Raw genomic sequence first — 12,179 nt, forward strand, 5'->3', positions numbered from 1 at the left:
TCAGAGGGAGCCATGCATTTAATGTTAAAATGCAAAATTCACTTAATATCAGAGTTAGGTAATGTTATTAAGTAATAATAATGATATCAGTTTGGATAATTTCTTTGCTACAAAAGATATAAAGGCTTCCATAGGACTAGGAAGGAATTTATGTAAATCAACCATTTGAATCATTCCATTTAGAAAGGAAAGTTAATTGACTTAAAATAGTACATGAGTTATTAGCATACCCGAGTGTCAAAAAACAGAAGAGGAGCCTGAAAACAAAACAAAACATGTATATCTCCATGGGATTTCCTGTGATGGGTTATAATAACAGCAATTATAGAGCATTAGATGCGATCTCTACCTGCCTCTTACAGTGCAGATGTGAAAGGTGAAATCCAGGGACTTGGAAGATAACTCATAAAGTGCTCGCCACACAAGTGTGAGAATCTAAATTGTTAAGTATCCCTCTACCCTACCCATCTCCCAAAAAACAAGTGGCCATAATTCCACTGCTGGGGAGTAGAGGCATGTGGATCTCTGGGGTGCCAGCCAGCCAGTATAGTCTAATTCTAGGCTTGGGAGAAGAGGGGGTTGGGGCTCAGCCTCCAAATAAAGGTGTGGGGATAGAGAGCTATCTTCACAGTTGAAAGCACTTGCTACTCTCCAGAGGACCTGAATTGAGCCCCCAGGCAGCTCATAACTTCCTGTAACTCCAGCTCCAGGGGATCTGACTCTCTCTTCTGTCCTCTAAGGGAACTCACAGAGAAACAGACACACACACACAAATAAAGTTACAAATATATATTTTAAATGTGGAAGTTTTAGGTAAGCTTGAATTTTCATATAAATAAACAACAACAACAAAAAAAGAACACAATAGAGACAACAATGTTGCCCTCTGGTCACCATGCTCTTCCCCAGACATACACACACACACACACACACACACACACACACACACACACACACATACACACACACACACACACACACACACATACACACACACACAAAGAGAGAGATACACAAAGAGAGTGAGACAGAGACAGAGAGACAGAGACAGAGACAGAGAGACAGAGAAACAAAGACGGAAGCAAGTAAGCTAAGTCCCAGGACCAGTGGGTTGTACAAGATCTCACAAGGAATTAATGGCAGAGCATCGGCCCTTGCTGAACACAATATTTAAATCCCTAATGGGTGTTTTTCTCTTCCATCTCTGCTCCCTGCCCTTCCCTTCTGTGGTGAACTTAAACAGCACTTCCACCCATCTTATTTTGACAAACCAAGAATTTGGAGGCACTTTAGGTGGCCCATGTCATTGACTTAGAACAGGCAAGACTTTTGCCAGTTTGCCTCACCCATTTAGAATACCAACTCCATGGTTGGTTGGTGTTGTCACATTCCCAGTAATAACAGCAGGGATAAGGGTGACCCTTCCTCCCGCTGCACTGTGCTCGCCCACATTTCTTTTTATCCAGGCAGCAATCTATGAAGTGTGCAGCAGAACTGTGCCTGCTTTGCCACGTGATGAGACTGATATCCAGAGACATTAAACAACTTGCTCAGAGTCAAACACCTGTGGCGGGGACAGGGGTGGGGGGACAACATTGGGATTCAGAACCAAAGCTTGAGCTTGGATTTACGCAGGTCTTGAAAGTGTCCAAGTAGATTATAATTCTCCTGAGAATAACCAGAGGCCTGAGGAAGAGTGTCTACTTCGAGAAAATAAAATTAGGGATTTCTTGCACAAAATCAGGGAACCAAGTGATAATTTGTCTGTCTCAAAATGAGAGTGGTCATCAGGCATGGGTGTGGTGGCGCACACCTTTAATCCCAGCACTCAGGAGGCAGAGGCAGGCGGATTTCTGAGTTTGAGGCCAGCCTGGTCTACAAAGTGAGTTCCAGGACAGCCAGGGCTATACAGAGAAACCCTGTCTCGAAAAACCAAAAAAAAAAAAAGAAGAGAGTGGTCATTTCAAGACAGCCCCAAAAAGTACCTGCACATATAAAAACTGGCAAGGTAGACAGATAAATTTTGAGATATTATAGACAGTATCAGTGAAGGAATCTTTGGCTAACTTATTTGTTAATTAAATAAGGATCTTCGTCAGAATTAAATAACTAATGTTTCTGTCCTTTGGGAGCCAATATATGAGTTCTGCCACATCCATAGGGAGAGGATTTGGCCAATCATGTTCTGCTTGTCCACAGCAGCCAAGCTGCAAACGTAGAGGTCATAACACTGTACCTGCCACCCTGGAGTGCAGTGTCATGTAGGATGAAGGTGACGGCCATGCTCCCAGTCTTTGTGTGGGTCTGTCAGTCTTGCTCCAGGGTACATAATGGAGCCTCAAAATAAAGGAACAATTGGAAGCAATTACCTTAACCTATCATCTAGACATCCCTCCACCCAAATTATTGAAATGAAAAACCAAATAGCTTCATGACAAGTTAAACTTCCTACTTCAACCTTTTTGCTACAGACTAAATAGTAGAACAGGTGAAAGTCCCAAATCTTCTGCATTCCATCTAGTGAACTGAGTTACTTATGTACATATATACGTATGTATGTATACATACACATATATTAAAATGTATATGTACTATGTATGCATACAATGTATATATAATACCTAACTATATATTTATATATATATGTACTTATATATACATACATATATATATATATATGTTTTTAAATCTCCACAAAGAAGAATTCAAAGGATGAAATGAATGTAAATATACAAAGGTTTTAGCACTTTTCCACAGCTCTCCATGGATTGTTCTTGAAGACCATAGCTCTGTCTAATACTTCAACACCCACTTGAAGAATTGCTATGGAGTCTTCCACCAGATCAGAATGAGTTTGCCTTGAGCCTGATCCTAGGACTAGCTATCTGAAAAGAATATTAGGGATCACACTATCTTTTGTTTCCACTGAACAGGTAACACATGAAAATAATAGACTTGTCCTTAAGACTCCATTTCCTGTGGCTGGAGAGATGGCTCCAGAGGTTAAGAGCACTGGCTGCTCTTCTAGAGGTCCTGAGTTCAATTCCCAGCACCTATATGGTGGCTTACAACTATCTACAATAAGATCTGGTCCCCTCTTCTGGTGTACAGGCATACATGCAGGCAAAACACTGTATACATAATAAATAAATAAATCTTAAAAACAATGACTTTAGTCACTACTCCTGGCTCCTGTCTAAAAAACAAACAAACAAAATGTTTGTAGGCGAATTAAATTTAGAAATTATTTTTAACATATCAAGAGTTTCCTTTATTTTGTCCAGTGGCAGAATATTCCCTTTCATCCCAAGCAAGTTGAAATTGCAGAAGAAATCTTGGGATGCTTAAAGAGTAGAACTGTGTTCAGAGGCAGTCCATGGGCTGGGTCAATGCAAGGTTCCCGGAGAGGCACTGGTGAATGAGTGGGTGCCCCAGGAAAGCATCAGGAACTGCAGGCTAAATGATACTCACACATCCTCTTGTTGTGGCCTTCAGCCTGATGCTTACTCCTTCTTCAGACTTGAAGTTCTAGCTTCTCAGTGCTGCAGGGATTTCTGGTGAGCCTTTTATGGGTATCCAAATGAATTAACTATTGTGCCTCACCTACGCCCCAGTAATTCACTTTCAGTGGGCAGTTTTATCTCCCCAGATGTGCAAATTGTTCACCAGGGAGTCATGAGTAATTAATGTCCAAATGAATGAACAACTGCAAAGCACCTGTTGTCCGCAGCTGATTTTTGTCTCCTCGCTTAGATTGTAAAGAGCCTGAGAACATAGGCTGTGTTTTCTTCCTTTAAAACTGCAGGACACCTACTGGTTTAGATTCGCATAGAATACAATGATGAATAGAGAATAGACCGGTGTGGCTTGTCTTTATACCCAATGAAAGGAAGTGTCAAAGTTCAGACAGACATCAGATACCTGAAATTCCTGCTGCACTGTGCTCCCATGCACCTTACGTTCTTTGATCTTGTAGACCCTTTTTAACTGCTGAACTTTTTGAATTATATGTGTTAACTGAATTAATCTGAAAACAAATGTAATCAAGTTAGAAGCATTATGCTATGGGTATTATTGTTATATTCATTTATACTTTATTCTTTTTGAGTTTAGAAATGATTGATCTTGTGGTACAAAGGGTAGTGGATGCTCAGCACTGTGTCTACTATATAAAATGTATTAACTTACATTGTCTAAGATGACAGACAGACATGGGCACTTCCTGCAACCACAACTGGCTTCATCTATTTTCACACCTAACATAACAAAGAACCTTGTTCTTATATGACTTCTCCTTTTCCTTTTCCTAATGCTTCTTTCTCTACTTCATTGAGCAGAGAAGTACCTGTCTCAAGTGGTACCACATGGCCTAGGAAAATCAGTGGACACCCTATTGACCAAAAATGCTTGCATAGGCACAATAATGATTGGTATGACCTTTTCCAAAAACTAATGCTTCTAGGATGGCGAAAATAGTCTTATGTTCTCTAAAACACAGCCAACATGAAAGGATGAGATTTTGACCAGGCCTTTTTTTATTGCTAGGTAACAGACTTTATTGAGTGTCATCCAGAAGACACATAAACAGGAAACAATGGCAGCAGAGTTACAGCAAGCTCCTACTTGCACCACCCACCATGAGGGTGAAACAATAATGTCCCCACCTCCAAGCTAATGAGCAAATTGCAACAATCAGCTAAACCAGGAATGGCAATAAAGTGACCTCTAATGAGGCTTTCTGCTGAAACAAAAAATAATTTGCAAAGAGTCCAATATTTAAAGAGGCAGGACTCAACTGAGTCTTTAAGGTTGCTGGCGTTTCTTTTTCCTTGAGTTGAAAATGTAGCTTTCCAAATCTGACTTCATCAAATCTGTTTAGAAATCCCAGTTTTAAAGCATGGTCTTCTAAACTCACGACTCTCCATTTCTTTCTTTCTCCTTTTTGTCATACACATTCCATTAAGATCAATGGCGTACTAAAAAAAGTAATGGCCTTTGGGAATATCCATAGTCCTCTAGTTTCTTTGAGCATGATAGATTGAGTTCAACTTTAACTTGAACAAGTTTGTAATAGAAGCAGGTTGGCAGACTCAGCTTCTTCAGAATTATTTAACCCTGCCAAGACTACTGAAAGCAAATATAACAAACGGATGCAAGAATAATTGTCTGTTTTAGAACAATGCAAATATTCCTTATATTTGTGGGAATCTTAGGTATAACTCTGGACTTCATATTTTTGAAATCCAGTGATTCTTTGTACAATACTGACCTGGTGTACCTCACATAATGGGTTCATAATGGGCAAAAAACAATAATAGTAAGTTGACTGTTTATTAGCCATATAAACTATATATGAAATAAGTCCATTCTTTTAATTGTGGATATGCCAAATATTTTTCCTTTGGGATTAGGGTCTATATTCAGAAAAATTTCCATTCTAAAATATATCCATTGAATTTTTCATATTAAAAGAAAACTTATTAAAATAGTTGACACCCTCTTACAAAGTTTAGGTTTGTATATTTTATTTTGGAAAAACACAGTCTACATAGTAGCCTCAGTAGCTCTCTTAGAAGATGAAAACTTCTGCCCCAAACGGTTTCTAGCAATGTGTCACCCTAAACAGAAAAATCACATATTTCCAAAAATACAGTCATATTACTCTGACCCAAAATGTTAGTTTATTGTGGAAGAGAATGAACACCAAGTCTAGACTACAAAAGGGTTGGACAAGAGGCAAGTCATTTAGTTTATTGGCTGTTGCTCTAATAGAACACAGCAAAGTAGGTGACTTATATAGTAAAGAAAGTAGTTTTCTCAGTTATTGAGGTTAGGTCATCTGAGGTCAGGCCTGGCATCTGATGTGGTCCATCTTGTTAGATCACTCTGTGATGGAAAGTAGAAAGACAAAGAAATCCATGCATGTGTGTGTGCATGTGTGGATGGGGATGTAGCAATTCGGCAGGAACCAATCCTAGGATCATAGCATTAAATCCATTCATCCCATACTCATGGACTAAGCTCCTCTGAGTACGCTCCGCTCTCAACTGTGTTCAGGGAGAAATTAAGTTTCCAATACATGCTTTCATGCTTTTTAAATTTCTTTTATTGTGGAGGAACAGGGAGAGTATACACTAAAACCACAGTAGGCTTAAAGGAAGACAGGTTTGTCCAAGTCAGAGAAAATAAATGGATTCCTTCCTTCCCACGAACACAGGTCTTACCTGAGGCCTGTTGGAGTCCCTGTTATTTTTTCTTCCACTTCATTGTCTGGCAGTGGGTTCTCCAGCACCCATACCAGCTCCTTTGTGGAGGTGTTTTACTCTCTGTTTCTGGGAGAAGCAATGGAATGATCTGGGTGTTCTCTATGTTCCCAAAGGAATTTTTCTGTGATGTAAGGTTCCATGTGACGGTATCGTCAGAGGTAATTGCAGCAAGAGAAACTACTAAGGAAGTTGTGTAGCACCTAGCCAGAAACCACCACGTACTGTCACCAGCAAGACAGAAAGCGTGTTATTGGAAACTCTTTCTTCATATTTGTCTTTTTGTCAGCCACAGATAGAGTTTTGATTGTGTAGGATCAAGCTAACAAGTCACCTGCTTTAGCACTGGGCCCAGGAGAGTCACATGAAAAGACCAGTTCCTGCTTTCTCACTGTTCCTCTTCAGTCATGCCCTTTGGATCTGTGGATGATCCCATCAGAGCCAGCATAGCACATTTAATTTGGAAGTGGTTTCTCAGTTGTGAGTCAGACCCATCACTGGCCCAAAAAGGACAAAATCAGGAGCAGGCTCAACTATTTCAGGTCACTTAGTTGGCTCGGCCCACAATCAAACTGTGTCATAATAAATTGTTGGTTTACTATCAGAGACAGTCGTGTCCTAGGACAGCTAATGAATTTTCCATACATATGGCCTTTTCATTTTAATGATACAGTCCCTGGAATCTGAACGCTAGAATTCAAGCTGTCCACCATGGAAGAATACTTCTAAAGCAATTAGTATTGTGCCCTTGGAAGGGAAACTTGAGATAACTTCTTTTTACTCTATCCCTTACTAAATCCTCAGCTCTGTTTTTTGTTTTTTTGTTTTTTTGTTTTTTAAGGTTTTGAAGGGGATGGGGATGCAGGTCAGTGGGAAACCCTTAGCATCATTAGAACTCTCACCCTCCTCCGAAAGCTTAGAGGTCAGGGAAGGCTGCTATGACAGCTGCTTTCTGGACATGGATGGGGCTATTTGTAAATGGACCTGGAGTCCCTGAGGTTGCCTGCACAACCTGAACAAATCAACCCAGTCAGCACTGCAGTGGGGCGGGGGTGGGGGGTGGGGAGTGGTGGTGTCCATTGACAGTTGATGGCCTCTGTGAGAGGGAGGGTTTGTTTTCTTCAGGGATGTGGCCTCGAGTAGGTTGCCTGTGGTCCATTGGATGGTCCCACACACATATGACAGTACTAATCCAACTCAGTGGGCTAAAAAAAAGGTATAAAGTTGGGAGGTAGATAAGGTGGGAGCAATGTAGAAAGAGTTTGGTGGTAGTGGTGGGTGATAGATGTGATCAAAATACATTACATGCATGTATAAAATTAATAATTAACAAAATTAACAAGGAGGGAATCAGCCACTAGTCAATTCAGTTGAAAACAACAAACCAGCCCTCCCCCAGCTGCTAGATTAAAAGTAGAAACCTGCTTCTAGCATACACACCCTATCCTCATAGGTCCCCGTGTTAGACATGCCCTGGCCAGCAGCTCCTGGCCTACCCTTGCCCTTTACAAGTGAGAATATGGAGCTCTGTGAATTCAAGGCCACTGTAACAGCCTAGAATTAACCTTACACCGTCCATCTTCAAATCGGCCCACTCAGGACAGGGCACCCCTACCTTTCTCCCTCTGTGGTCCCCTCCTGACTGTCACTTTAGTTCTCTTGGGTCACTGTGGAGGGTCAGGCTTTGCTTTGCAGTCAAGAACTCAGTCTTTTCTCTATATCTTGGCAAAATCTTCCTTTATACTCCGGGTGGCAGATCTCCCGCTTGCCGAGTTCCCTCTGACCCAGTGCTCCATGTCTGCTGGGATAGTCACACTCACATAAACAGCCCCCCTCCATTCTTAGCTTTCTCTCACTTAGGCAAAAGCAAAAACTACAATCAATCAATCAATCAATCAGTAAATACAAAGAGCCAGAAAGATGTCTGGGCCAATGGACAAGCTTCATTTGTTTTTATACTGAAGTATGAATTGTCCTTAGAGATTTCCTGTCAACTCCCTTCTTCCAACAGTATGAGGAATCATTACTCACATGGTTTAGTCTCCCTAGAAGACTCACATTGTTTTGTTTTGTTTTTTTTAAGTTTTTTACTTTATTCACAATAATTAATAATATTAATATAAAAGTGACTGTGATTCCTATAAAATCCTGTATTTCATTATAGAGTCCAAGTTCAAAGTGGCCACAGATTTATTTGAGCTCTTATTTTTTTAATGAATTCAAGGAATGGATCTTCAAGGTTTTTTATATTAATTTATCGTTAGTGGCATTAGCAGCTGGTGAGGGTGTGTGTCAGTAGCTGGTGTGTGTGCTCAAGTTTATGAGCGAAGCATTACCTCATGGGGAGGTCAACGAACAAAACTCATGAGTTGGCTCTTTCCTTCCTCCCACTGGGGGTCCTGGGGTTGAACTCAGGTTGTTGAGCTTGCGAGTATTTTTACCCACAGAGTCATCTCACTTTGCAGGCCCAAAGTAGATCCTAAGCAGTCTACACTCGGAAATAGTTCCTAAAAATAGCATTAGTTGGAACCAATATCAGCTAAAAATCTATATTAGATCCACAGTTTTCTTAGACTTTTCTTGATACCAAAGCCCCAGAAGTGAATGGAAGCCAATCATGATGATGGATCAGTAACGGAGTATCTGTCTTTGCGCCTTGTCCACCATGCTGGGGAATGGGCCAAGGCCTCCTCGTGGTAAGTGTGACATCCTAGAAGCCAAATGTCTGAGAAAATCCCAAGCTATGGTAATTTTAATTTTAGCAAATGTTTAGCAAATGGCTTAAAGATACCTCAACATTTTTTGTTATTGTGCATAATTAAAAATAGGAAATATTTGTTGTGAAAACACAGATGTCGACTCTAAGGATTGTGTTAGAAAAGCTTGGTTAGACAGTACAGACCTGTGCTCGCATTGATGGGTGATGCTTACGAGACATTTTCTTGGCTTGATACCAGTTTGTGCTTCTATAAAAGATTATTACATGTATGGAGATAGATGACAGTGTGTATGTATGAAAAGGGGGGTGGGACAAGGGTTGGAGACTTATAGGTCATGAGCATTTATTGCTCTGGCAGAGAGCTAGAGTTTGTTTTCAGCACCATATCTAGCAGCTCATAACTGCCTGGAACTCCAGGTCGAGGTAGCCCAATTCCTGATTCCTTCTTCTGGCTTTGGGGGGCACCTGTAAGTAGCATATAAACATGCGTACACAGACACACAGAGACGCACACAGACGTACGTACAGACACACACGCACACGAATAGATGCGCGTGCACACACACACACAAATAGACGTACACACAAATAATCAAATTTCAGAGAAGAGAGGGATGGAGGGAGTGGGGAGAGAGATGGTTTAGTTAATCAGGTACCATTTGTTGTCAGCTCCTCTGAGCCAGGATTTCCATTACATATCCCCATCCTCCGTCAACAACCGAAAACCAGGCAGAAGGCCGTATCCTGAATCAAATCTGCACGTTTGAGCCCTAGACTCGTGAGCTGAAGCAGGCTGGTCATGAAGCGAGCCAACAGTCCAGAGGGAGATGTGCTTCTCAAATGAGGACAGAAGGAAGAGAAGTCCGTGGACTATTTGTTCCCTGTCTCCCTCCTTAGCTTAAAACCATGAAGCTTACATCTTAACCCAGAGACAGTGAAAAAAAAAAAATTCAGGCGACACTTGCAGAGCATGTAATCTCTGTGGGGTAGAAGAAAACTGAGCATCCTTTTGCAAATTTCCACCTGGGTGTCTACTGATGCGGGTTCCACTGAGTCTGGGACATGGCCGAAGTGATGGCTGATGTGCATCCACACCTCCCTCTGTTCTTCCCAACAGCTTTCCTGTGGCAAACACTAAACTGTTCACTGATTTGCACCGCTACCTTAAATCATGTTGGATTTCAGCACGAAAGACTGAAAACGGGCCAGAGAGATGGCTCAGCAGGAAAGGCCCTTGTCACCAAGCCTGACAACTTGAGTACAATCTGTGGCAGTCAGTTCTGTCCCACAGCCCTGTCACCAGGCCAGCAAACACTGAGGTGGTCTTACTGATGTCCATGTACTCATTCCTTCTGTTTTTATACTACAAAAACCATAGAACTTGAGGACCCGAATTTAAACCCCCATCTGCTGATTCCAATACTTACAGAAATAAGAAAGCATCCATATGGGCCAATTAATTTTAAAGCTATTTCCTTACAAATACAGTGTGCAGTCCCCCACCCCACCCTTGAGAAAACCCTGCAGTCTCCAAGCAGTGACCACTGCTGGCCGTGATGGCCATTTGACAGGAAAATGGACAAACTACAATTCAAAACAAAAGGCGAAATAACAGGGTGAAATGCTGAATTTCTCACTCTTTTAATCATTTTTCCCCAGGCTAGTGGGGGTGTTGACCTACCACCTTCTTTGCGCTGAAAAATAATAAGGCCTGTATCATGCTGAACACGGTGACAGCTGAGTATTGCTAGGTTTTAAAAAATAGGCCACAGAATCGTATGTAAACAATGACCTAATCTATGTTTTAAATATGTGCATAAACACACACACACACACACAAAGTCTGGAGAAGTATACTCCAGGGAGTTAGCAATGTTTGTCTCTGGGGGTAAATTACAGAGTGACATTCACTTCTGATTTATTGCTTGAATATTTTACAAGCATTTTTTCATTAAAAAAATCAATAAAAAGCTAATTGGGAGGGGGAGAGCATAGTGAAGGGAATCATCTGCCTTAAGACTGTGAAACAAAGGGCCGTCAGTGGCTCAGTGCATAAACACCTTCTAGTGTGCTGGTGGATCCAGGTTTCCAGAACTGATGGGGCCGGGTGGGAACTCCAGTTCCAAGGCATACAATATAAGCCTTTCATCTGGGCCGCTGTGCAGTGCCCACTGAACACATGTGAAATAAAGTATTCTTAAGAAATGGGCTATGAATACAGACATCCTATTGCAGATACAATATTGAAGGAGCAGGTGAAGTTATCAGAGCATTTAAATGAGTGGTCTAATTGGTACTGACTGATACTTTTTATACGACTATTTTAGAGAAACTGCCAAAGGTCCCAGCCAGACCTCTTAGTTGGACTCCAGAAGCCAGGGGCCTGATGCCCTGGGCACTGACTCTTATGCATTTTTCATCCATCCAGTCATCTACGGAGAGCTTATTGTGTGTCAGAGATTTGGTTCCAACGCTCAAGAGAACACACATTCTAGCAGGAAAAACGGGGCAGAAATAGCTGTGATCAGAGTGCTGGCCAGATATTAGAGGATTATACACAGAGCCAGGCTCTTCTTAGCTAACGTGGTAAAAGAGAAATTTGGTCATTTGGATTTATGGCACAGCCCATAATCTGTCACAGCTTTGGTATAAGTAATTAACTCTGAGCCATCGAGATGGCTCAGTGGGTCAAGGCACTTGCCAGCAGGCCTGAGCACCTGTGTTGGATCCTCTGTACCCAAGTGGTGGAAGGAGGGAACAGACTTCCAAAAGTTGTCCTGCCCACCCCACCCCACCCCCACACACAATAAGTAAATTTTAAAAATTTTTAAAACTTAATTATGGAATGAATCAATGTGTCTTATTTCTTCCTTAAAAACACTTCAAGAGAAAAAAATCCCACATAGAAATTTTAAGCAAGTGACTGAGGTCCTCCAATAGTTTATGACAGAAAACCCAAGGGGTGTGGGGCCCTCATTGTTTCCAAGACCTTGTAAAAGGGAGTCTGAGAAACTTTTACCCAGAAGGCTCTCGGATTCAGCGACTCTTTGGCACGCAGAACCCAGTAAGCTACTTAACGGAATCAACAGTACTGCCTTTTCTTCTTTAGAAAAGAACTGTCCTGTGTGCCTTTTTATTTAAAGGCTGCACTTTCTGAGCCTGCCAGTCTGCCCCTGGGCTGGCCTCTTCCTAACCCC

General features: G+C 41.6%; 1 protein-coding gene across 2 annotated transcripts in view; it reads left to right on the forward strand.

Moving 5' to 3' along the window:
• The window catches only part of Palld (palladin, cytoskeletal associated protein), a 406,494-nt gene that overhangs the window by 315,553 nt on the left and 78,762 nt on the right, over positions 1-12,179 (forward strand). The gene's annotated exons all lie outside the window — the stretch shown is intronic.

This window comes from Mus caroli, unplaced genomic scaffold (genome assembly GCF_978045245.1).
Source record: "Mus caroli unplaced genomic scaffold, Mus_caroli_1 scaffold_10, whole genome shotgun sequence".
In the NCBI taxonomy this organism is placed as follows: domain Eukaryota; kingdom Metazoa; phylum Chordata; class Mammalia; order Rodentia; family Muridae; genus Mus; species Mus caroli.